The sequence below is a fragment of the Phyllobates terribilis genome, unplaced genomic scaffold, assembly GCF_046119375.1.
Source record: "Phyllobates terribilis strain yellow unplaced genomic scaffold, ASM4611937v1 Scaffold_2__4_contigs__length_985480577, whole genome shotgun sequence".
In the NCBI taxonomy this organism is placed as follows: domain Eukaryota; kingdom Metazoa; phylum Chordata; class Amphibia; order Anura; family Dendrobatidae; genus Phyllobates; species Phyllobates terribilis.
This window is the reverse complement of record NW_027362762.1, coordinates 795,918,462-795,945,789: the sequence shown is the minus strand read 5'-3', so window position 1 is coordinate 795,945,789 and position 27,328 is coordinate 795,918,462. Positions and strand designations below refer to the sequence as shown.

The 27,328-nt window shown below is 43.5% G+C and overlaps 1 long non-coding RNA gene across 1 annotated transcript in view; it reads left to right on the top strand.

Annotated features, from left to right (window-relative positions):
- The first annotated feature begins 1,284 nt into the window (after positions 1–1,284).
- LOC141252983 (uncharacterized) overlaps positions 1,285–27,328 on the top strand; it is a 37,896-nt gene continuing 11,852 nt past the window's right edge. The window contains exons 1-2 of the long non-coding RNA XR_012314177.1: positions 1,285–1,375; positions 25,974–26,072. This is a non-coding gene — a long non-coding RNA (uncharacterized lncRNA). The remainder of the gene's footprint in view (positions 1,376–25,973; positions 26,073–27,328) is intronic.

Here is a 27,328-nt window from a genome sequence, read left to right as displayed (position 1 = left end):
GTTTCCCTATTCCTACCCTTTAAAACAAGCTATGACACAAACAAGAGCACATGGGTCAGACATATGATTGTACGTTCTCGTAAGTAGAACGCAGCTGTAAATCTATGCTGCAGATGGAAATGTAGTGGTTAAAGAGTACACTGGACACTTAGTTTATGAGTCCGGTGTATTTATGATGAGAGTGTTCCCCCAGGCACTTCACACCGGATCCCTACAGAGTAGACATCTCTGTATATGTGCATGCACAACAGTCTGTCAGTCTCTGTGTGCTGAGGAGAGGGAGAGGCAGGTTGGAGTGTAGTCCTCATCAATACACCAGATCCATAAAGTATGTGTCTACTGTATTCTTGCAGAACTCTTAATAGGCCAATAGCAGATTTTTTTGCTCCTGGGAGTATGGATCTGTGGCTGTAATTTGGTGCTCTTACATAAAGGAACATATTAAGCTGATAGATTTGCTTTAAATATATTCATAATATGATATTCTTAAATCGCAAGGTATTTTATGGACATTTTATTAGAATAAGAGGCAGATTTTACAACCACTTAAACCTCATGCCACGTTCACTTAATAGAGCTGTGAATAAAAATAACACCATGCTATAAAACAGAAGTTTTTGTCGTTATCCTGCAATACTGGGTGTGTCTTGTTTTACATTGTAGAAGGGGCTGTACAAATTCTCTTACCATGAATTAACAGGAGAGAACTTGAGAGGTTGATAGTATATCTGCTGCGTTATCCTCTTTGCTTGTAGATACAGCTCATATAAAGGTAGTTATTGATCCTGTCCTTATAAGATTGCATAGAGCATATTCTATTCTAGTTCAGTATTCAAAATTGTGCCTGCTGCTGTTAGAAACAGTCAACAAGCATGTTGTCAGACACACGTCTACATCCAGGGTCGGACTGGGGCACCGGGACACCGGAGAATTCTCCGGTGGGCCCGGGTCCTCATTGAGCCCCTGAGCAGGATGCACGGAGCCCCTGGTTAACATGGCTGCGGATGCTCCGCACTGCAAGGGCCCTCATGACCCTCCGGGCAGGAGGGCCCTTGAAGTGCAGCTGATGAGGGCAATCTGGCCTGCTTCTCGGACCCCCAGGCTCTGGCAGGCCCATGGCCAGATTGCCCTCATTCTGCTTGACGGGCAGGGAGCGATCCCTCCAGCTCCGCTGCCGATAGGAGGAAAATGGGGCAGGAGGAAAACGGCAGCAGAGCTGGAGCGATTCGTCCTCACCTCTGCTTCCTGCCCGGCACTTCCTCCCTGACAAGGCTCGCGCTGCTTGATGACATCATCATGCAGCGTGAGTCATTGTCAGGGAGAAAGATGCCGGGCAGGAAGCAGAGGACGATGCTGCAGAGGAGCGTGCTGAGAGGTAAGTGTTTTTTTTTTTTTTTTTTAACTAATACACTGGACTGGAGATGGGGGGAAATGGGGACAGCAATGGTGATAAAGAAGGTGGGGGGGTGAGGGAGAGCAATGGTGATGGTGGGGGGAGATGAGGGAGAGCAATGGAGATGAGGGAGAGCGATGGAGGAGGATGGAGGAGGCGGGAGGAGAAGAGGGAGAGCAATGGTGATGGAAGAGGTGGGGGGAGATGAGGAACAGTAATAGTGATGGAGGAGGTGGGGGGAGATGAGGGAGAGCAATGGTGATGGAGGAGGTGGGGGAGATTAGGGAGAGCAATGGTGATGGAGGAGGTGGGGGGAGATAAGGGAGAACAATGATAATGGAGGAGGTGGGGGGAGATGAGGGAGAGCAATGGTGCTGGAGAAGGTGGGGGGAGAAGAGGGAGAGCAATGGTGCTGGAGGAGGTGGGGGGAGAAGAGGGAGAGCAATGTGATGGAGGAGGTGGGTGGGAGATTTGGGAGAGCAATGGTGATGGAGAAGGTGGGGGAGATGAGGGAGAGCAATGGTGATGGTGGGGGAGATGAGGGAGAGCGATGGAGGAGGCTGGGGGAGAAGAGGGAGAGCAAAGGTGAAGGAGGAGGTGGGTGGAGGTGAGGGAGAGCAATGGTGATGGAGGAGGTGGGGGTAGATGAGGGAGAGCAATGGTGATGGAAGAGGTGGGGGGAGAAGAGGGAGAGCAATGGTGATGGAGGAGGTGGGGGGAGATAAGGGAGAACAATGATGATGGAAGAGGTGGGGGGGAGATGAGGAGAGCAATGGTGCTGGAGAAGGTGGGGGGAGAAGAGGGAGAGCAATGGTGCTGGAGGAGGTGGGGGGAGAAGAGGGAGAGCAATGGTGATGGAGGAGGTGGGGGGAGATTTGAGAGAGCAATGGTGATGAGGAGGTGGGTGGAGAAAAGGGAGAGCAATGGTGAAGGAGGAGGTGGGGGGAGATGAGGGAGAGCAATGGTGATGGAGGAGGTGGGGGTAGATGAGGGAGAGCAATGGTGATGGAGGAGGTGGGGGGAGAAGAGGGAGAGCAATGGTGATGGAGGAGGTGGGGGGAGATAAGGGAGAACAATGATGATGGAAGAGGTGGGGGGAGATGAGGAGAGCAATGGTGCTGGAGAAGGTGGGGGGAGAAGAGGGAGAGCAATGGTGCTGGAGGAGGTGGGGGGAGAAGAGGGAGAGCAATGGTGATGGAGGAGGTGGGGGGAGATTTGAGAGAGCAATGGTGATGAGGAGGTGGGTGGAGAAAAGGGAGAGCAATGGTGAAGGAGGAGGTGGGGGGAGATGAGGGAGAGCAATGGTGATGGAGGAGGTGGGGGTAGATGAGGGAGAGCAATGGTGATGGAGGAGGTGGGGGGAGAAGAGGGAAAGCAATGGTGATGGAGGAGGTGGGGGGAGATAAGGGAGAACAATGATGATGGAAGAGGTGAGGGGAGATGAGGAGAGCAATGGTGCTGGAGAAGGTGGGGGGAGAAGAGGGAGGGCAATGGTGCTGGAGGAGGTGGGAGAAGAGGGAGAGCAATGGTGATGGAGGAGGTGGGGGGAGTTTATAGAGAGAAATGGTGATGAGGTGGGTGGAGAAGAGGGAGAGCAATGGTGAAGGAGGAGGTGGGGGGAGAAATGCATGGCATGGTGATGGAGGAGGTGGGAGATATGAATGGCATGGTGTTGGAGGAGGTAGGGAGAGATATGCATGGCATGGTGATGGAGGAGGTGGGGGAGATATGCATGGCATGGTGTTGGAGGAGGTGGGGGGAGATATGCATGGCATGGTGATGGAGGAGGTGGGGGGAGATATGCATGGCATGGTGATGTGGAGGTGGGGGGAGATATGCATGGCATGGTGTTGGAGGAGGTAGGGGGAGATGTGCATGGCATGGTGATGGAGGAGGTGGGGGAGATATGCATGGCATGGTGATGGAGCAGGTGGGGGAGATATGCATGGCATGTTGATAGAGGAGGTGGGGGAGATATGCATGGCATGGTGATGGATAAGGTGGGGGGAGATATGACATGGCACTAGTGATGGAGGAGGTGGGGGAGATATGGCAATGATGATGGAGCAGGTGGGGGAGATATGGCAATGATGATGGAAGAGGTAGGGGGAGATATGGCAATGATGATGGAGGAGGTGGTGGGGGAGATATGGCAATGATGGACGAGGTAACATAGTAACATAGTAACATAGTTTTTAAGGTTGAAGGAAGACTAAGTCCATCTAGTTCAACCCATAGCCTAACATGTTGATCCAGAGGAAGGCAAAAAAACCCCATGTGGCAAACACTAAGCTCCACATTGGGGAAAAAAATTCCTTCCCGACTCCATACGACAATCAGACTAGTTCCCTGGATCAACGCCCTATCAAGGAATCTAGTATATATAACCTGTAATATTATACTTTTCAAGAAAGGCATCCATGCCCTTCTTAAATTTTAATAGTGAATCACTCATTACAACATCATGCGGCAGAGAGTTCCATAGTCTCACTGCTCTTACAGTAAAGAATCCCCGTCTGTGATTATGATTAAACCTTCTTTCCTCCAGATGTAGAAGATGCCCTCTTGTCCCAGTCTCAGGCCTCAGAGTAAAAAGATCAGTAGAAAGGTCTTTGTACTGTCCCCTCATATACTTGTACATAGTAATAAGATCACCCCTAAGCCTTCTTTTTTCCACACTAAATAACCCCAAGTGTAATAACCTGTCTTGGTATTGCAGCCCCCCCAGTCCTCTAATAACCTTGGTCGCTCTTCTCTGCACCCTCTCTAGTTCAGCTATGTCTTTCTTATACACCGGAGACCAAAATTGTACACAGTATTCTAAGTGTGGTCGCACTAATGACTTGTATAGAGGTAAAATTATGTTCTCCTCATGAGTATCTATGCCTCTTTTAATGCATCCCATTATTTTATTTGCCTTTGCAGCAGCTGCCTGACACTGGCCACTAAACGTGAGCTTGTCGTCCACCAATACACCCAGGTCTTTTTCAGTTACAGTTTTGCCCAATGTTTTACAATTAAGCATATAATTATACATTTTATTTCCTCTGCCCAAGTGCATTACCTTACATTTATCCACATTAAAGCTCATTTGCCATTTATCCGCCCAAGCTTCTAGTTTACATAGATCCTCCTGTAATATAAAATTGTCCTCCTCTGTATTGATTACCCTGCAGAGTTTAGTGTCATCTGCAAATATTGAAATATTACTCTGTATGCCCCCTACCAGGTCATTAATAAATATGTTAAAAAGAAGGGGGCCCATTACTGACCCCTGTGGTACCCCACTGTTAACTGAGACCCAGTCTGAGTGTTTTCCATTAATAACCACCCTTTGTTTCCTATCACTGAGCCAATTCTTAACCCACATACATATATTTTCCCCTATCCCCATTGTTCTCATTTTATGTATCAACCTTTTGTGTGGAACCGTATCAAAAGATTTTGAAAAGTCCATATGCACAACATTCACTGCATTTCCTTGGTCCAGTCCAGAACTTGCCTCTTCATAAAAACTGATCAGATTAGTTTGACAGGAACGGTCCCTCGTAAACCCATGTTGATAGTGGGTCATGAGGTTATTCTTCTTCAGATACTCTAGTATAGCATCTCTTAGGAAACACTCCAGGATTTTACCCACAGTAGAGGTTAAGCTTACTGGCTTATAATTTCCAAGTTCAGTTTTTGTCCCCTTTTTGAATATTGGCACCACATTTGCTATACGCCAGTCGTGTGGTACAGACCCTGTTATTATGGAATCTCTAAAGATTAAAAATAATGGTCTATCTATGACGTTACTTAATTCCTGCATTACTCGCAGGTGTATCCCATCCGGGCCCGGGGATTTGTCAACTTTAGTGATTTTTAGACGCCGCCGTACTTCCTGCTGGGTTAAGCAAGTGACATTTAATGGAGAATTTTTGTTATCACTAATCATGTTTTCTGTCATGCGATTTTCTTGTGTAAATACGGTTGAAAAAAAATCATTTAGCATATTGGCTTTTTCCTCATCCTCATCCACTATTTCACCCAGACTATTTTTAAGCGGGCCAACACTATCATTTTTTAGTTTTTTACTATTTATGTAGTTAAAGAATATTTTGGGATTATTTTTACTTTCTCTTGCAATGATTCTCTCTGCCTCAATCTTTGTTGCCTTGATTTGTTTTTTACAGAATTTATTTAATTTTCTATATTTATTTAATGCCTCATCACTACCTACTTGCTTTAGTTCTCTAAATGCTTTCTTTTTGTCACTTATTGCGCCCCTTACAGCTCTATTTAGCCATAGTGGTTTCCTCCTATTTCTAGCATGTTTATTCCCAAAGGGTATATATTGTGCACAGGTCCTATTCAGGATGTTAATAAATGTCTCCCATTTGCTTTGTGTAGCTTTATGTCTCAGGATATCGTCCCAGTTTATTGCACTAAGATCATCTCTCAACCGTTGGAAATTTGCCTTCCTGAAGTTTAGTGTCCTTGTAACACCTCTACTACACATCTTATTAAAGGTTACATGAAAACGTATTATTTTGTGATCACTATTACCCAAGTGACCCCCAACTCGTATATTTGATATGCGGTCTGGCCTATTGGTTAATATTAGGTCTAGCAGTGCACCCCTTCTTGTTGGGTCCTGAACCAGTTGTGAAAGGTAATTGTCAAAAACCTATTACCTTTGCTTAAACTACAGGTTTCTGTCCCCCAATGTATTTCAGGGTAGTTGAAGTCTCCCATAATAATGACTTCTCCTTGAGTCGCTGCTTCATCTATTTGCTTTACGAGGATATTCTCCGCTACTTCCATTATTTTTGGAGACTTATAACAAACCCCTATCAGTAATTTATTATTTTTTCCCCCTCCCCTTATCTCCACCCACAGGGAGTCTACATTTTCATTAGATTCACCTATATCCTCCCGCAAGACGGGTTTTAAGGATGATTTTACATATAAACACACACCCCCCCTCGCTTGTTTGTACGGTCATTTCTGAACAGACTATAGCCCTGTAAATTAACTGCCCAGTCATGGCTCTCGTCCAGCCACGTCTCAGATATCCCTACCATGTCATAATTATTTTCCAACAAAATTAATTCTAATTCCTCCATTTTGTTGGTGAGGCTTCTGGCATTAGTGTACATGCATTTTATGTATCTCTCTGTACCTCTATTCATTCTTACTTTATTGACTGTTCTAACCCCACCCCCAATTTCTTTATTTGTGCCCAGGGCACTAACTGCACTATCTTCCCCACCTATAAAATGAATCCCTAGTTTAAACCTTCTAGCCAATTTCTCCCCCATTGAGGTCCCTAGCGTAGAGTCTGTAGCCAACTGAGAAGTCGGCCCAGTTCTCCAGGAACCTAAATCCCTCCTTCCTACACCAGTACTTGAGCCACTTATTTATCTCCCTAATCTCCCGTTGCCTCTCTGGCGTGGCACGTGGTACTGGTAGTATTTCAGAAAATACCACCTTGGAGGTCCTTGCTTTCAGCTTGCAGCCTAATTCCCTGAAATCATCTTTAAGGACCTTCCACCTACCTCTAACTTTGTCATTTGTGCCAATATGCACCATGACCGCTGGGTCCTCACCAGCCCCTCCCAGTAATCTGTCAACCCGATCAGCGATGTGCCGGACTCGAGCGCCAGGTAGGCAGCACACTGTTCGACGATCCCTGTCTTTGTGACAGATTGCCCTATCTGTTCCCCTAATAATTGAGTCACCCACTACCAGCACCTGCCTGGCCTGCCCTGCTCTCCTATGTCCCTCTTTACTGGAGCTGACACTCCTCCGGCTTTCAGGGGACATGCCTTGCTGCAGCAGTGCTACCCCTGTACCGTCACTCCCCTCATCTGCCAACTTTGCAAACTTATTGGGGTGTGCCAGATCAGGACTAGCCTCCCTGGCACTCTTCCCTCTACCCCCCCTTCTAACTGTCACCCAACTAACGGCCTCACTGTCCTGCAGCTCCCGACTACCACCCCCCCCCACATCTACCCCAGTGAGCTGCTGCTCAGTGAGCAGCGGACTCCTTTCCATATTGTCAATGGATCTCAGTGTTGCCAGCTGCTCATTTAGATCCAGTACCTGGGCTTCCAAACGCACAACGTGCACACATCTCACACAGCAGTAAGCAACCCCGACCAGCTGTTCAAGGAATTCATACATGTGGCAAGATGTACACTGGATAGCATTGTCAATAATGGAGCTCATTTCCTAATGGGGATTGCAATAGACAGAATGTTAAGTAAAAAGAAAAGTAAAGAATTAATAAAATACAGACAGCAATTCAGTCCAAAGTCCTCCTTTCCAAACTCCCTGAATCCAAAGTCACTGAAAAACAAGTCACACACTTACTTTCGCTCGCACTTACACTCCGGTCACACTCAGCTCGTTCACACTCGCAAACTAAGAGATTTAAAGAGTTTGTTTTTTTCCCCCTTTTCCAGCAATGCACCCTACAGCTCAATGCACTTCCAAAGGGGTGGTGGTGGGGGGAGATATGGCAATGATGGAGGAAGTGGGGGAGATATGGCAATGATGGAGGAGATATGACAATGATGGAGGAGGTGGGGGAGATATGACAATGATGGAGAAGGTGGGGGAGATATGACAATGTTGGAGAAGCTGAGGGAGAGCAATGATGGAGAAGATGGGGAGAGCAATGATGGGGATGGGAGAGAGCAATGATAGAGGAGGAGGGGGGAGAACAATGATGCTGATGGGGAGAGCAATGATGGAGGTGGGGGAGAGAAATGATGGGGAATTATTTGGACGCTATATGCTGTTAATATCTGGTCTGGTCACGGTGTGGTGGTATTTCTCCCTTGTATGTGGTATTATTCAGTCACTATGTGGTGGTAATATGTGGTCTGGTCATGATGTGGTATTTATCCCTTGTATGTGGTATTATTCAGTCACTATGTGGTGGTAATATTTGGTCTGGTCAAGGTGTGGCAGTATTTCTCCCATGTATGTGGTACTATTGGTGTGGGTATAGTGGATTGTGTTGTGTATGGCGGTCATTTGTTCTCTCTCATATTAATTAGGAGAAGATTCTTTATTTCCATTAGTGATTAAATACTTGGAACAAGATGCATTTACAGGGGTTCTCCGGAGAAAACAAGTAATCACCTCTCCACAGGATAAGTGATAAATTATTGATTAGTGGGGGTCTGACTGCTGGGACCTGCACCGATTGCTAGAATGTGGAGCTTTTATCCCCATTAGACTGGAGCTCATGTGCGACTTGACCACTGATCCATTCATTCACTCAGTGGCTGTTCTTGTTTTTTTTCTGGAAGCCCCAAAGAGAATGAATGGAGCTGCGGTCAGACGTCCCACCTGCTGCTACATTTTAAAATGGGGATAAGTGTCCTGTCAGGGATAAAACTTCCCCATTCTTCCGATAGGTGCGTTTTACAATGTTCGAACCCAAACGATCAATAAGTGATCACCGATCCTGTGGATCCCATGTATCGGTGATAACTTATTTTAACCAAAGAACCTCTTTAATGCAAACTACCGTAATTCTACATCCCAGTTATGGTGGTGCACAGTAGATGTGCAGGAGCCGCCTGTGATTTACAGTCGACGCTCCACTATAACGGGGATATCGGCTATCAGGTATTTGCATATAGCTGTAGGGTGGGCCTTGAGGATCAATTCCTCCTGTGGGCCCCAGACACCCCAGTCCGACACTGTCTACATCGTATCCTAAAATGCAAGTTACCCGAGCAAGGATGGCAAGGATTGCTGAAATATTACAGCTCCTAAGGCTAACAAAACTGTAATTGCAGCTCACAATGATGGCACGGGCTGTAGCTTAGCATCAGTAAAAGATAACCACATAATGTATTTACAAGTGACTCAGATTTTTTAGTAAATCATCTGTTGAAACTCCAAAATGTTGTGCAATGATGCACCTATGATTTAAAAGGGTTGTCCAGTAAAGATAACCATCCATAGGATAGGTCATAATTTATAGTTTGGGTGGGAGTCTGGCCGCTGTTACCTGCGCAATTGGCAAAACAGTGGACTTATTTCCATTAAAATGAACTGGAAGTGTGCATGCCAACCATCGCTCCATTCATTCTCTATAGCACTATTTGCAAAACCTGGGTGCACTGCTCATCAGCCACAAAGGAAATCAAGCGGGCAGCAGTTCGACATGTGCACTACTGCTCTATTCAAACAGGGATAAAAAAGTGCCCCAATGTGGGTCCCAGTGATTGGACCACCACTGAATTATCAGGTTATCTCTATCCTATGCATTGCTTATGTTTCACAGTTTCTGACTTCCTTTGTATATTATTGGAGTCTTATTATATAAGGTGGAATATAATAATATAATTACATTAGGGAATTGTTGTTTATGCAATTCCTTGTTAAATTAAATATTTTATTGGATTTTTCAAAATTGAAAGATTATACTTAGCATAGGCTATCAATATTAGATGCGTTGGGCCTCTTCTCACATCCTGGATCAGCAAGAATGGGAACAAATCTTATGCACCCTTCAAAGAGCTGCTGAAAGTGGGATCTTACTACTAATATTGATGGCCTATATTAAAAAAAAGGTCATCAATTTTAAAGAGCAGAGCAGCCCTCTACTAAAACTTTCCTGAGATGATCACCCAAAATAGCTGGAAAAAAAGGTCTTCTCGAAGATTGGTCTTCTTAACAAAAATAGCCAGTATGCTTAGTATATCATAGAACTAAAAAAATCTGCCACGTGATATCTAGTTAAAATAAGGAGAGGTTGTTTACAAAGAAGTGGTCTTTTGAAGTGGGAACAGTGTATATTTCTGAAGCTTCACCTACTCTGTAAGTCTTTATAGGCCATGAGTAACTTGTCTTTTGAAGTGGAGAAAACTAGAAATGATGTTGTATTCCACAATGAAATTATTTAGACCCAGAAACTGTGACAGATTCGGCTCAGTGGACTTTGGCACTCATATAAGACACCATTTTACTCCAGTTGGCTTCCTCTTGTCCTGTCTTACAATAAGATCTCTGTGGGGATTAAACAGCAGAATTCCAATACTTTAATTTGGTGGAGGAGACATTTTACTTACGGTACTCTTTGGTCTGATGCACAAATGTAGTCCCATCTGTGGAAGCCAAGAAATGGGGGTGAATAGGGGTGATTAGTCTCTGGATGGTATTAAAGATTACATCTAGTATTTTATATCAAAGCACATTAAAATGTCAATGTCTCTTTCCAAGTACACTGTGTCTAATCAAGAGATTTAATTATTAGTAGTCTACAGCTTCCACTTGAACATTTCTACAAGTTATAATATAAAAATCTACTATACTGTATGTCTCTAATGCTATGATAAATATGTATATTGTGTATATATAATTGTATAATGAGAAAATGAGGATTACAGTACAGATGTAGAAAGCACTAATAATGCTGCAAACTGCATAAAATGACCACTTATTTATGTTGTATTTGGACTCGCTTGCTCTGTGACTATTCATTTTAATTTTACTACATCTGTATAGTTTCCACAGATGAAAATACTATAACAAACTTCGAAATTCAATAAAAAAAATCAGTATGTCTCAACCTCCTTTATTCCATCCTCTAGCTCCCCTATACAATGCTTCTCCTGCTCTGCACCCAACTTTCTACCTAAACCATTAGATTTGCTACGCTATTAACATTCCCAGATTTTCTAAGTGGGAAGGGGCAGACACTGTCAACTTGGGTCCTCTGGAAAAATTGTGCCTGGCTACATATTACATCTATCTCTCTATATATCAACATAATAAGTGAGCTTGTTTCACAAAGAAGAACATTACTGCTATCATTGCACTGCAAGTCATAAAGTATAGATGCAGAATATATATATTTATATCCAGTAACTTACTCGAGCTGTCTAATTTGATTAGAGTAATTTTCTTTGGCCTGATAACATGCACAGAATTTGACACAAATGGGTTTGAATGGTTACTAAAGGTAACATCCTCACCTGTGACCTGTTTGCTTGTAATCAGTGTGTGTGCATAAAAGCTGAGTGACTTTCTGGGATCCAGACAGACTCTTGCATCTTTCTACCAGCCACTGACGTTTCTGGATTGTGAGTCATGGGGAAAGCAAAAGAATTGTCAACAGATCGATGGGAAAAGGTAGTTGAACTGTATAAAACAGAAAAAGGATACAAAAAAATATCCAAAGAATTTATAATTCCAGTCAGCAGCGTTCAAACTGTGATTAGCAAATGGAAAATCAGGGGCTCCGTAAAAACCAAACCACGATCAGGTAGACCAACAAAAATTTCGGCCACAACTGCCAGGAAAATTGTTCAGGATGCAAAGAAAAACCCACAAATAGCATCAGCTGAAATTCAGGACTCTCTGAAAACTAGCGGTGTGGCTGTTTCAAGATGCACAATAAGGAGGCACTTGAAGAAAAATGGGCTGCATGGTTGAGTCACCAGAATTAAGCCATTACTGCACAAATGCCACAAAGTATCTCGCCTACAATACCCCAAACACCACAGAGACAAGCCTCAAAACTTTTGGAACAAGGTAATTTGGAGTGGTGACACCAAAATTTAACTTTTTGGCCACAACCATAAACGTTACATTTGGAGAGAGATCAACAAGGCCTCTAATGAAAGGAACACCACTACTACTGTAAAGCACGGAGGTGGATCGCTGATGTTTTGGGGATGTGTGAGCTACAAAGGCACAGGAAACTTGGTAAAAGTTGAAGGAAAGATGAATGCAGCACGTTATCAGCAAATACTGGAGGCGAATTTGCACTCATCAGCCCGGAATCTGCACATGGGACGTACTTGGACGTTCCAACATGACAACGATCCAAAACACAAGGTCAAGTCGACCTGTCATTTGCTACAGCAGAACAAAGTGAAGGTTCTGGATTGGCCATCTCAGTCTCCTGACCTCAATATCATTGAGCCACTCTGGGGAGATCTCAAGCTTACAGTTTATGCTGGACAGCCCAGGAATTTACAGGAACTGGAGGCTTTTTGCCAAGAAGAATGGGCAGCTGTGTGAGCCACAAAGGCATCAGGAAACTTGGTAAAAGTTGAAGGAAAGATGAATGCAGCACGTTATCAGTAAACACTGGAGGCAAATTTGCAGTCATCAGCCCGGAAGCTGCGCATGGGACGTACTTGGACGTTCCAACAAGTCAACCTGTCATTGGCTACAGCAGAACAAAGTGAAGGTTCTGGAGTGGCCATCTCAGTCTCCTGACCTCAATAGCATTGAGCCACTCTGGGAAGATCTCACAGTTCATGCTAGACAGTCCAGGAATTTACAGGAACTGGAGGCTTTTTGCCAAGAAGAATGGGCAGCTTTACCATCTGAGAAATTAAAGAACCTCATCCACAACTACCACAAAAGACTTCAAGCTGTCATTGATGTTAGAGGGTTAATATACAGTATTAAGAACTGGGGTATGTGAACTTTTGATTAGGGTCATTTGGGTGTTTTTGGTTGTCATTAAGATTTAAAAATAGAAAACACAGTAGTTTGACAATAAATGGCTTCACCCAACCAATAATCATGAGTGGAGAAAAAGTTTTCTTTGTTATCATTCATATTCTCTGAAACAAGGCCAAGAAAGGAAAAATTCTCCTGGGCTACGTAAACTTTTGAGCACAACTGTAACTCAGCACCCATGTTTGCTGAGATAAGGCATGGGTGACTGGTTTATTCATCGATTCTTCTATTTACCTTTACAAGAAGCTATTCTCCACATCCTTATGGGCATGGACCTCTGTAATTTTGTTTCATAGTTTTTTTCATTTGTTTTGAATATTTGTTATTTTACTTTATTTGCTACTTTGGTGACTAGCTGTTATGAAGCATGTTCTGCACAATGATGTCATATGACAACCAAGAAACACAGCTCTGACATCACATGAACGGCATCAGTCGAGGAGGTAAGTACTAGAAATGAGCGAACATGTTCGGAAAACATTTATTTTTCTCAAATTCGGCACAAACATTGCACATTCGGATTCGTGATCGGACCCATGAGCGTTTTTACTCAAAATCGGCAAAATTCGAACAAAGTGTGGTAAATGATTGCGCTTCCACTAGTGTATTTTTAGGACTTTGACTAGGATAGTGGTGCTGTATCATGAGCGGGGGGAATGTGCTTGATGAGGAGAGGGGGTGGGGAGAGGTCAGAGTAGCGGTGATCTGTTTAATGTTAATTTTTTTATTTTTTATTATTAACTTAATATGTGGAGATTCCGGTAAGCCAATCAGGGTGCAGGAACCATCCACAACGTCCAGACACAAGGGCTTGTGTCATTGGCTGCTGAAGTCACATGTCCCTCTTCATATATAGAGCGGACATGTTGTTTTAGTGCCTTTTTGTCAGTGTAACAGCGCAGAGAGGCTGCTCCTGCAGCTGCATAGTGAGAGAGTGAGATCGTTAGCTAGGCTGTTGCTTGTAGTCAGATAGTTTAGCTAGATAAGATCCTGTGTGGCTGGGAAATCAATCTTCCAGCAGATCAATCGTTTTTGCTATTAGTGTGGTCCAGACAGACACCAGGAGCTCCATGCAGGAGTATACCTTTGAAACGCTATTTTTTTTTGTTACTACTGTGCTACATAAAGCAGGCCACATCTGAGCTTGTAATTGGTTTGCGCAGAGATTCAGCTGTATCCAGGGCTCCACAGTGAAAAATCTAATTTTTTCTGTTACTACTGTGCTACATAAAGCAGGCCACATCTCAGCTTGTAAATGGTTTGCGCAGAGATTCAACTGTATCCAGGGCTCCACAGTAAAAAATCTATTTTTTTCTGTTTTACCGTGCTACATAAAGCAGGCCACATCTCAGCTTATAATTCTTTTGCGCTGAGATTCAGCTGTATCCAGGGCTCCACAGTACAAAATCAATTTTTTTCTGTTTTACCATGCTACATAAAGCAGGTCACATCTCAGCTTGTAATTCTTTTGCACAGAGATTCAGCTGTATTCAGGGCTCCACATTGCAAAATAATTTTTTTTTGTTACTACCATGATACATAAAGCAGGTCACATCTAAGCTTGTAATTAGTTTGCGCAGAGATTCAGCTGTATCCAGGACTCCACAGTACAAAATCTATTTTTTCTGTTACTACCATGCTGCATAACGCAGGCCACATCTCATCTTGTAATTCTTTTGCGTTAAAATTCAGCTTTATCCAGTACTCCACAGTAAAAAAAAAATCAATTTTTTTCTCTTACTACCGTGCTAAAGAAACTAGGCCACATTTGAGCTTATAATTCTTTGGTGCTGATAATCCGCTCTAGCCAGGGGTTGACATTATATAATCTAAATTTGTTCTGTTACTACCATGCTAAGAAAACATGCCACATTTGAGCTTTTAATTCTTTTGTGCTGATATTGTACTCCAGCCAGGAGTTCACATTACTAAGTCTCAATCTTTTCAGTTACTATCGTGCTACAGAAACAATGCCACATTTGAGCTTTTAATTCCTTGGTGTTGAAATTCTGCTCCAGCCAGGGGTTGATATTCTAAAATCTAAATTTGTTCTTTTTGTACAGTGCTAGAGAAACTGTGCCACATTTCAGCTTTTAATTTTTTGGTGCTGATATTCTGCTCCATCCAAGGGTTGACATTATAAAATATAAATTTGTTATGGTACTATTGTGCTACAGAAACCATGCCACATTTGAGCTTTTAATTCTTTGGTGCTGATATTCTGCTCCAGCCAGGAGTCCACATTTCAAAATATAAATTCTTTGTGCTAATAGCATCGTCCTGAAACCAGGCCACATTTCTGCTTTTAATTATTTTGTGCTCCAGCCCAGGATCCACATTTCAGAATCTAAATTCTTTGTGCTAATAGCATGGTTCTGAGACCAGGCCACATTTCAGCATGGAGCAGGGCTTGGAACAGCATTTCTAGCTTCTTAAACTTTGATTAGTAACAGGGGCATGAGTGACAGGTGTAGGCCTGCTGCTCTGAGAGCCCTGCCAAATTCAAGCAACACACATGAAGGAGACCCAACTTTGAGTCCAAACATTTCCAAAAATTCGGGTGTGACACCAGTAAAGTGGCATCAATTTTTTAAAATTATTTATTGATTTTACTCACTTATATAATGCCATTAATTCCACAGCACTTTACAGATATGATCAATTTTCCCAGAGTAGAAATAGTATAATAGGGCTCTGACACCTCTTCCACTACAGGCAACTCGCCTGCTGGAAACCCAACTTGGAGTCTCCACATTTCACAAAATTGTTAGTAGCATCAGCAGCAGTAGCAACAGCAGGCACAAAAATCACGACAAAGGTGTCACAGATTACAATAACGCGAGATCAATACAGCACGCTAAAAACTACACCATCGCCTAGTCTGGCCAGTCTGTGACTGGGGTGCAAAAGTCATCGGAGGTCCATGACTTGTTCATCTTGATGAAAGTTAGGCGGTCTACAATTTCAGGGATCAGCCGGACACGCTTATCCATCAGGACAGCAGCGCTGAAGACACCTTCTTCCAGAACGCTGGCTGCCGGGCATGACAAAACCTGCAAGACGTGACAGGCAAGCTCAGGCCACTCTTCCATTTTTCTATGCCAAAATTCAAAGATCCAAACACCTCTGATTTCATTGATATTGAGCTCGAGATACTCCAGCACCATCTTCTCCAGTCTTTCACTCTGCTCTGCTGGTGCCCCAATCCTAACAATATAGACAACAATCATGTTGTAGATAGTGCAGCAAAAAATGAGTGAAACGACTTCCAGAAATTTTTTCTTTTTTAATTTATTTTACTCATATAGAGCCATTTATTCCACAGCGCTTTACAGACATTTACAGACATTATTGGCACTGTCCCCATTGGGGCTCACAATCTAAATTTCCTATCAGTATGTCTTTGGACTGTGGGAAGAAATTTGAGTACCCGGAGGAAACCCTAGCAAACACGGGGAGAACATACAAACTCCTTGCAGATGTTGTCCTTGGTGGGGTTGGAACCCAGGACTCTAGTGCTGAAAGGCTGCTAATGTTTTTGCGTTGAGAACTCAACGTTCCCGGGTTGGAAGTCTAGAATTGCGATGCACACTGTGCCTCACTGCTGTCTTGGGGAAAACCACTATTAAGATTGTCTTCAAGCGTATTTCGATACTTCAGCATGCGTGCATCCCTTTCCAGGGGAGTAAGCATCTGGCAAAATTTACTCTTGTACTGTGGATCTAACAGAGTGGCAACGCAGTAGTAAGCACTATTTCAATCCTAACAATATAGGCAACAATCATGTTGTAGATAGTGCAGCAAGAAGGCACTCATGTGTCGGGCTCTTCCATGAGGTTCAAGTCCATGGTATGTTGGTGGTAGGGTAATACTGAAGTTTGCTTCCTCCGTCCCCTCCCGCCAAGCATGGACAACAGAGAGGATCATAATCCTCTTCTTCTAACTGTTGCGCGCCCTTCACCTCTTCCTCCTCATCCTCCTCCATTTGTTCCTTGGCTCCTGCACCTTCACTAACAGTTTGTCTGGTACCATGAGCCCACCTTGATCACTGTAGTCCACTCTCCCATGGCACCTTCCGAACTTAGAGATATTGTTATCCTTCCGCATCCTCCTCTGCTTCCTCCTCTTCCCCTGGGACCACCACCTCCCCCTGCAGACTATTCAATGTGTGCTCCAGCATGTAGATGACCGGAATAGGAATTACACCATGTTGACACATCGCATATCAACCGGTTAATCGGTAGGCCAAAAGATCTCTGTAGCAACGCAAATCGATGACCTACGGGTTACGAATGGTGGAAGTGAGCACACAGCGACCGTGTTTTCTTCAGCAGTGCATCCAGGCCAGGATAGTAGCGGAGAAATTGCTGTACCACCAGGTTGAGGACGTGAGCCATGCAAGGCACGTGTGTGAGATTGCCCCGGCATAGGGCCGCCACCAGGTTCGCACCATTATCGCACACGGCCTTCCCTGACTCCAGGTTCAGTGAAGACAGCCATTGCTTTAAATCGGCCTGGATATCTGTCCACAACTCTTGAGCTGTGCGATTGCAATCTCCAAGGCATATTAATTTAAACACTGCCTGATTGCAGTGAGCCCTGGCTGCGCAGCACGGAGGTGGGGGGGATTCTCTCTGCACTGTTGGAATGCATATCTTGTTAAGGGAGAAGTTGAGGGCGCAGGTGGAGTCCCTGGAGGAGGCAGAAGCAGTGGGGGAAGTGTTAGATACAGATGTTTGTCCCGCAAGCCTTAAGGATTCCAAGACTTGGTGTCTAGTGACACCTTGATGTGTAGTGGTTTAGTTCACCATCCCCTGATGTGTACTGGTTTCGTTCTCCAACCCTAGGTGTTTAGTAGTTTAGTTCTCTAACTCCTGTTGTCTAGTAATTTAGTTCTCCATCTTCTGGTGGGTAGTGGTTTAGTTCTCCATCCCTGAGAAAAGAAAGTCATATCTCATTTAGACACCTATTCACCGATGTACACCACCGAAAAACATGTTAAATTATAGAAGAAAGAAAAAGGGGTGAAGAGAAAAAAATATTTTATTGTATTTTATTGTAAATGATTAAAATTAATTTATCCTAGTATAAATCTCATGTATCTTAGGATGCATATAAGGTCGAAGTCTAGGCGATATTCGACGACAACCCACAAAAAATCCCGGTTGCACAGTGACGTGAGATTGATGTTTAGGGAATATCTATTTATACCGTCAATAAAGATTGACAGGGAGGTCGACCTATCAGATTAATTAGATCAAAATCAGCTCATTTCCTCACCAGTATTGATATAAAAGCCTGATATCAAGTTCAGTAACCTCTTACCATTTATCATTGTTGTACAGATTTCATAAATCAACTATCTTCCTATCATTTATCTGAGATTAGAAATACATCAGAAACAAACTGATTCATAAAAGGAAAAAAGAGAGAGATGCCATATTATCAATTTTATCAATTATTACCCCAGATTTTAGATCATCAAATCCAGCCATATCATTACAATCAATCATATCTTAAATATGAATACTTCTCATCGATCAGTTTTCTATGTACCAGTGGCTTCACATGCACTGAGGCACATAGGTCAAAAGGGAACAATTTTCCTTATTTTTTCAAAATCTACAGTTTTTTGATTTTTCAAGATTTCCCACAAGTTGTATAGTGGGATATTGATTATTAACTGTTCCATCTCTCCAGTATATCTCCATCTGTTGTTTAAGGGGACCAGGGCATGTCAAAACCACGCAGTAAAGGGACTCCAAGGTTTTATTACATGTATCCAAATATATATTCAACAGTGTTGGCTAACCAATTCCGACCATTACAGTTCACAGAAAACAGCCAAAATTAAAATTTTCATTCAACTCACATGGATTTACAGAATTGCATCTGAAAATCCATTCACTTTCTGTTTTCAAAAGGATGGAGTCGAGATCTGGATATATGGAGAGATGGAACAATTAATAATCACTATCCCACTATACAACTTGTGGGAATTCTTGAAAAATAAAAAAACTGTAGATTTTGAAAAAATAAGGAATAAGGACACTTGCCACAGTAACGGAAGAGGAAGAAGCAGCAGAAGAGGTTAATGGGGCAGCTGGTGGTTGGCGAGGCCTGCTAGTCTGCATTTTAGCGCAGTGAGATTCTCAGACTAACGCATGTTGTTCACGCATGTGCCAGTTCATGCATGTAGTAGTCAAATTATTGCAATTTTTGCCTCTACTCAGTCGTTTTTAACAAAGTTGGCAGATGAAGTGAGTTGTGGCCCCTGCGAACTGAAGACCCGCTACAATTGTGGCTGTGGATGCAGTGCTTGTCATGGTTGCATCACTCAGTGTCTGTACGGGAAGCCGCAACGTAACCTCTTCGTCTTCCCCCTTCCACCTACTCAGCTGAGCTACTCAGCTGCGTGCGTCTGGGTTCACACCAAGTGGGATCTACAACCTCTCATCATCATCCTATCTGTTCTCACACTCCTCGCCCTGAGAGTCAACCTCCTCTTCCTTCCCTGACAGCACAGTACAGTCCGCATGCACCTTAGGTATGAGTCTCATCAGTATCACCTCTATGCTGATGACACACAGATCTATCTCTCTGGATCTGATATCACCTCCTTACTAACCAGAATCCCACAATGTCTGTCGGCTATTTCATCTTTCTTCTCTGCTAGATTTCTAAAAGTTAACATGGATAAAATCAAATTCATCAGCTTTCCACCATCTCATTCACCCCCCCCCCCCCAACTGACCTATCCATCAAAGTCAATGGCTGCTCACTCTCCTCAGTCCTGCAAGCTTGACTCTGGTCTCTCTTTCAAACCTGAGATCCAAGTCCTTTCCACTTCCTGCCTACTCCAACTCCAAAATATCTCCCGGATCGGCACATTCCTCAACTATGAATCTGCAAAAACACTAGTGCACGCTCTCATAATCTCCTGTCTCAACAACTGCAAGCTCCTGCTCTGTGGCCTCCCTTCTAACACCCCCCCCCCTCCAGTCTATCCTAAACTCTTTTGGCCGACTAATCCACCTGTTACTCCACTATTCCCCATCTTCTCCCCTCTGCGAATCCCGGCACTGGCTCCCCATTGCCCAGAGACTCCAGTTGAAAACTCTAACTTTGGCATACAAAGCCATCCAAAACCTTTCTCCTCCATACATATGTGCCCTAGTCTTCCAGTACTTACCTGCATGCAACCTCCGATCCTCATAAGATCTCCTCTTCTCCCATCTTATCTCCTCTTTCCACAATCACATATAAGATTTGTCCCATGCATCTCCCCTACTCTGAAACTCTCTACCCCAACATATCAAACTCGCACCTACTGTGGAAACCTTCAAAAGGAACCTGAAGACCCACCTGTTCCGACAAGCGTACAACCTGCAGTAACCCTCGCTCCACCATACCGCTGCATGACCAGCTCTACCTGTTAGAACCCTCCTGTTTGTTTTTTCCATCTTGTGTTTTGCAGTCACGTGACCATCTGCCTTTATATTCCAGATCCGCCCTTTTGGCTGTACTGGACTTTAGTGTTTGACTGTTTCTCTAGCCAGGTGCTTCAGTGCCTTTCTCTGTCAGTTCGCTTGGTCCTTCTGGGACCTATAGTACCTTTTTGTCAGTTTGTCTCTTTGTGTTCTGCAACAACTTCTCTGTTTAGGAGGTGTCCCATTTTTGTCCCAGTCCTTAGTTCTTTTAGGGACCCCTCCCCTTATGCTATAGGTCTTCGTTCAGACTAGCTGAAGACTTAGGCCGGTCTGTTCGCTAGGAACAGTCAGCCCGCTACATCGTAGGGATTCAGCTTAGTCTTACTGTAGGGACAGCTTTCCCCTATCTTTCCTTAGTACTTGTTGCAGATCATAACAGTAAGTCCAGCCCAAAAACTAAAAGGAAAGAAATTTGGGGATTAGTATGGTTTCCGTCCAGGATTTGGCTCAACGCTTACAGGGATTGTCTCTGGAGGTGACCGAGCTACAGCAACACGTGAATAGCTGTTCTGGAGCACATTTTGTGGAACCCAAGGTAGGACTGCCTGATGTTTTTTATGGTAAACAGCAAGATTTTTTTTTCTTTAAAAATGCTTGTTTGTTATATTTTCGTTTGAGACCAAGGTCCTCTGGGAATGAATCACAGCGCATTGGTTTTATTATGTCACTTTTCTGCAATGAACCACAGGGGTGGGCCTTTTCTCTCCAACCCAATAATCCGTGTTTAAGGTCTGTAGAAGAATTTTTTTCTGCTATGGGGCTATTATATGACGATCCTGATAGAATCTCATCTGCTGAGGCAGAACTCAGGCTTTTGAATCAGGGGTCAGGTGATGTTGAAAATTATTGCACACACTTCAGGAGATGGGCTTCAGAAGTTAAATGGAATGATCCTGCGCTGAAATGTTTATTTCTTGCTGGTCTGAGTGAAAGGGTTAAAGATCTGCTAATTGCATTCCCCGCACCTGAGACTCTGCAGGATGCCATGCAATTAGCTGTTCGTGTGGACAGGAGACTGAGGTCCAGGGTGAATGAGGTAAAGACTCCTGTAATGTCAGGTCCTAGTCCCCAGAAAATCTGCTCTGACGGCGGAGAACCGATGGAGGTTGGGACGATGTCACTCCGCTCTCAGGAAAGAGACCGGAGGTTCGCCAAGGGATTGTGTCTTTATTGTGGTAAAGCTGACCATTTGATTAAGTATTGTGAGCTTTGCTTAAGTAAAGAAAAAAAAAAAGTCATTTACGCCCGTAGGAGTATTTCTTTCTGGGAGTACTACTTTGCAGGAAAATTTGATTGAATTTCAGGTATTTGTGGATTGTGGTTCAACACTTAATGTGATTGATAAAGGGTTTTTGGAAAACCTTAAATTGAAATCTAAACCTTTGTCAGCACCTATTTCTGTGATTGCAGTTGATAACACTCCCTTGAAATGTATTACTCACAATGTTGCTGCATTTCCCCTCATTATCAATGGAGTTCACCAAGAAATTTTGGACTTCGTTGTATGAGACAATTTACCCTCTCCGGTCGTTTTAAGTTTGCCTTGGTTAAAACTGCACAATCCTTTACTGGACTGGTCTACTAATATGATTAAGTCTTGGAGTCTGAAGTGCTATGATTAATGTTGTAATGGTCGCATTGCGGCTGTGGAAAAAGAGGAATTACCTGTACCTATTCAAGATTTTTGGAGGGTTTTTTCAGAGGAGGAGTCGCAAGTTTTACCTCCTCATAGGGATTATGATTGCGCCATTGAGTTTGTTCCTGGAGTTACTCTTCCCAAGAGTCGCCTGTTTAATCTGACTATTCCTGAAAGAAAGGCCTTGGAGGAGTACATACAGACTAGCCTGCCTGCTGGTCACATTAGACCTTCTAAGTCGCCTGTGGCCGTTGGATTTTTCTTTGTTAAAAAAAAGGACGGGGGTTTACGTCCATGTCTGGATTTTCGTGAAATTAATAAGATTACCGTACGCAATTCATACCTATTGCCATTAATTCCTGACTTGTTTAACCAGTTGGTGGGGGCCAAGTGGTTCCCTAAAATTGATCTCCGGGGAGCATACAATTTGTTACGACTGAAGGAGGGTGATGAATGGAAAACTGCTTTTAACACTCCAGTAGGTCATTTTGAGAATCTGGTGATGCCATTTGGTCTTACCAATGCACCTGCATTTTTTCAGGTCCTTAATAATGACATCCTGAGACCTTTGATTGGTAAGAATGTGGTTGTGTATTTGGATGACATTTTGATTTATTCACCAGATTTAGAGTCCCATTGGCAGAGTGTACGTGAAGTTTTGCAGTTATTGAGTGATAATTTACTCTTTGCTAAGCTGGAGAAATGTGTTTCGCTGTGCAGAAAATTAGTTTTTTTTTGCTACATTGTCTCCAGCAAGGACTTTGAGATGGACCTGGTGAAGGTTCACGCTGTGCAGGAATGGCCTAGGCCTTTTGGTTTGAAATCTATACAGAGATTTTGGGGTTTTGCCAATTATTACAGGAAATTCATTAAGAATTTTTCTGTAATTGTTAAGCCTCTGACCGATCTCACCAGGAAAGGTGCGAATACGGCCCAGTGGACTACTGAGGCCATTGAAGCGTTTGAGTATCTCAAAGAGAGGTTCAGTTCTGCCCCTATCCTTATGCAGCCTGATGAGACCAAGCCTTTTTTGGTCGAGGTCGATGCTTCATCGGTGGGGGTCGGAGCAGTTTTGTCTCAGGAGAACAAGGATGGAGTACATCCTTGTGCCTTCTTTTTGAAAAATTATGATGTTGGAAATCGGGAGTTGCTGGCTATTAAACTCGCGTTTGAACATTGGCGTCATTTTTTGGAAGGTGCTAGATTTCCTATTCAGGTTCTCACAGATCATAAGAATTTGATCTATATGGATGCTGCCAAGCGCTTGAATGCCCGTCAAGCTAGGTGGGCACTTTTTTTTTCTCGGTTTCATTTTTCTGTTACCTATATCCCTGGTACTAAGAATGTTAAAGCCGATGCTTTATCTCACAGCTTCTCTCCTACGGTCGGTGCCGAGGAGGAGGAGAGCATTTTACAGAAAGGAGTTGTGGTGGCGGCATTGGACTCCGTGTTGGAGAATGGGATTCTGAAAGCTCAAGATGATGCTCCATCTAACACTCCCCATGGGAGGTTGTCCGTGCCTAGAGCCTTTAGGAGAGATTTGTTTGTGGAGTGTCATGAGTCTTGGTTGGCAGGTCATCCAGGAATTTCGGAGACTACGAGACTTATCAGTCGCAGTTTTTGGTGGCCTGGATGGCAGAAGGAAGTCATCAAGTGGGTGCGTCAGTGTACTGTGTGTGCTAGGTCAAAGGCTTCACATTCTCCTGCTGCGGGGTTGCTTTGCCCTCTGGAGGTTCCTAGTGCGCCTTGGACGCATCTCACAATGGATTTTATTACTGATCTTCCTTTGTCCGAGGGTTTTACTGTCATCTGGGTGGTCGTGGACCGTTTTAGTAAGATGTGTCATTGGGTTCCATTCATTAAGTTGCCCTGCGCCAAGACACTCGCTAAGGCGTTTGTTAAGGAGATTGTCAAGCTCCATGGCGTTCCCACGGATATTGTTTCTGATAGAGAACCTCAGTTTGTGGCTCGCTTTTTGTGACAGGTTGGGAGTCCATTTGTCATTTTCGCCTGAGTCTAATGGACAGACTAAAAGAAAGAACCAGGATGTAGAACAGTTTTTGCGTTGTTTTGTGGCGGACAATCAAGAGGTGTGGTCTGAGGTTCTGCCTCTCGCAGAATTTGCTCTTAACAATCATACATCCTCCTCTGCTGGGTGTTCTCCTTTTTTTGTTGCACTGGGAGACATCCGTCTTTTGGTTCATTCTCCAAATTGGGGTCGGCGTTGCTGGAGGAGGAGAATTTTTCCGGTAATTTGGAGACCGTTTGGACTAATGTATGTTGCAACCTTCAAGAGGCTAACAAGAAGTCCAAGAAGTATTTTGACAGAAAACGTAAGGAGGTTTTGTTTACTGTGGGTGACATGGTTTGGTTGTCCTCAAAGCTGTGGTTGAGGATTCCCTCTAAAAAACTGGGTCATAAGTTTGTGGGTCCATTTAAGGTGCTTCAGGTTGTTAACCTGTCTGCTGTTAGGTTGGATGTCCCTACTTCCTGGAAGATTAATCCCGTGTTTCAAGTTTCCTTGTTGAAAAAGGCTGATGTATCAGATAGGGATGCCACTGTCACAGTTTCTCCTGTGGTGGAAGACGGCGAATATGAAATTTCTTGTATCTTGAATTCTAGATGACATAGAGGGAGATTACAGTATCTTGTCTCCTGGAAGGGTTTCGGTCCCGAAGACAACTCCTGGGTAAGGACGGATGATGTCTCTGCTCCTAGACTTGTTAAAGCTTTCCACAAGAGGTTTCCGGATAGGCCTCCGATCTTCACAAGATCTCCTCTACTCCCGTCTTATCTCCTCTTTCCACAATCACATATAAGATTTGTCCCATGCATCTCCCCTACTCTGAAACTCTCTACCCCAACGTATCAAACTCGCACCTACCGTGGAAACCTTCAAAAGGAACCTGAAGACCCACCTGTTCCGACAAGCGTACAACCTGCAGTAACCCTCGCTCCACCATACCGCTGCATGACCAGCTCTACCTGTTAAAACCCTCCTGTTTGTTTTTTCCATCTTATGTTTTGCGGTCACGTGACCATCTGCCTTTCTATTCCAGCTCCGCCCTTTTGGCTGTGCTGGACTTCAGTGTTTGACTGTTTCTCTAGCCAGGTGCTTCGGTGCCTTTCTCTGTCAGTTCTCTTGGTCCTTCTGGGACCTCTAGTACCTTTTTGTCAGTTTGTCTTTTCGTGTTCTGCAACAACTTCTCTGTTTAGGAGGTGTCCTATTTTTGTCCCAGTCCTTAGTTCTTTTAGGGACCCCTCCCCTTATGCTATAGGTCTTCGTTCAGACTAGCCGAGGACTTAGACGGGTCTGTTTGCTAGGAACAGTCAGCCCGCTACATCGTAGGGATTCAGCTTAGTCTTACTGTAGGGACAGCTTTCCCTTATCTTTCCTTAGTATTTGTTGCAGATCATAACACTACCCTCACCTACTATATCCTCACCCATCCCTTGTAGATTGTGAGCCCTCACGGGCAGGGTCCTCTCTTCTCCTGTACCAGTCGGTGACTTGTTTTTGTTCAAGATTATTGTACTTGTTGTTTGCGATGTATACGCCTTTTCACATGTAAAGCGCCATGGAATAAATGGTGCTATAATAATAAATAATAATAATAATAATTATACTATGTGTACTGTGGGTTAATTGATGCCATCTTTCCTTGTGTCTGTCTCTAATTTGAGCTGTTTTGGCAGCTTTTGGGCCAATTTGAAGTTGTGTATGCGTTTGGTTTGCCTCCCATTGAATTCAATGGGATTTGGATATGTTCGATGAACCGTTTGTCGAACTGTTCGTCGAACATTGAAAAATTTGTTGATCGGAAACTAATCGAACCGTGAAAGGTTCGCTTATCTCTAGTAAGTACGAAGCTTTTTTTTTGTGTATATTGGCCTATGAACCTATTAATAAAGGGGTTGTACAGTAGTGACCGATCATACAGTATGAAATGAACTCTCTTGTGCTTCTCAGACTAGAAGATTTCTTTATTGTGATCAAGTGACTACTTCCATTGTGAGAAATTGGCTGCAGAGCACAAGAACTTTGCCTATCACAAGCCAAGACACACAAGTAAGCAGTTTAAAAGTAAGAACTACCGCACTCAAATCTGAATTTTCACATTTTTCTAGTCGTCATGCAGTATCATGAAACTAAATGTTTCCCAACATGACAATGTAAGGATCTGCTCACATCATGTTTGCGCTCTACATTCAGGCTGCACTTTCAGATGGCAGCTGTTTGCTGACTTTTATTGTAAAAAAATGTATAAAGTATACCTATTCTTAGTTGTATTAAGAAAGTATAGTTTACTATAGGTTTTTATAAGGTTAAAACCAGCCATACATAGGCAGTGTCAGACTGCGATGCCGAGGGCCCACCAATAACCATCTCCAGGTCCCCATTTTTCAGTTACATGCAAATCTGACATTACCTCTATCACAAATTTATATAACAATGCACTGGGTAGATTGTTAAATGAATAAGATGCTGCCTTTGTCTGTACATAGTGATTCAAGTATATTGCGCCAAGTACTGCTCATATAAGAGGGTGGTGGCTACTCCTGTACGGGGGCGCACCGGAGGATTCTCCTGTTCTCCTGTAGGCCAGTCCAAGCCTGTACATAGATACACTATAAGAGCAAAGTATTAGGACACCACGTTTTTGCAGAGTTGTATACACATGGTTCCTGCTCAGGGACGAGCGGGTAAGCAACAGTTCTTGACCATATATTGTCTCTTTGAATCTTTATACTAACTTCTCACTGCATTATCTATCGAGCATTGGTCATTTTATGTCCTTTTTCTCACTGTGGACATTACCATGGGTCTAATTTTTGATATGGACGAATACTATGTATTTTTGCTGCTTTTGCCCTTCATACATTGTGCATTGTACAATGGTGTTTTTGCTTTTGATTCGGATTTTGTCATTACTGTTTATTACTGTTTCATGTTATTCTAATAAAATTTGTAATTTATATAGTTGGTGGGTGTGTGACTCTCTGTTCTTGTAGGATATATTCACGTTTTTGTGTATAGCAAAAAAGAAGCAAGACAAAAATATATCTCATACCCTACCATAATTATATATAAATGTAAAGCAAAATTGCATAATAAATATAGGGTACTTAGTGAACTATTTTTGATCAAAAAAAGTATACAAGCCGTCCCACCAGCGGCAAGGTGACCCTAAATTGCGACTGTACCTATACTGCCTATATTAAAAACCTTGCTGTATATCAAAGTTGAAGTAATGCATATAAAAGGGTAGACAAATAGGACCGGGTCCCAACTCCAGACCACCTAGGCCCGTGGTAAGCTACATA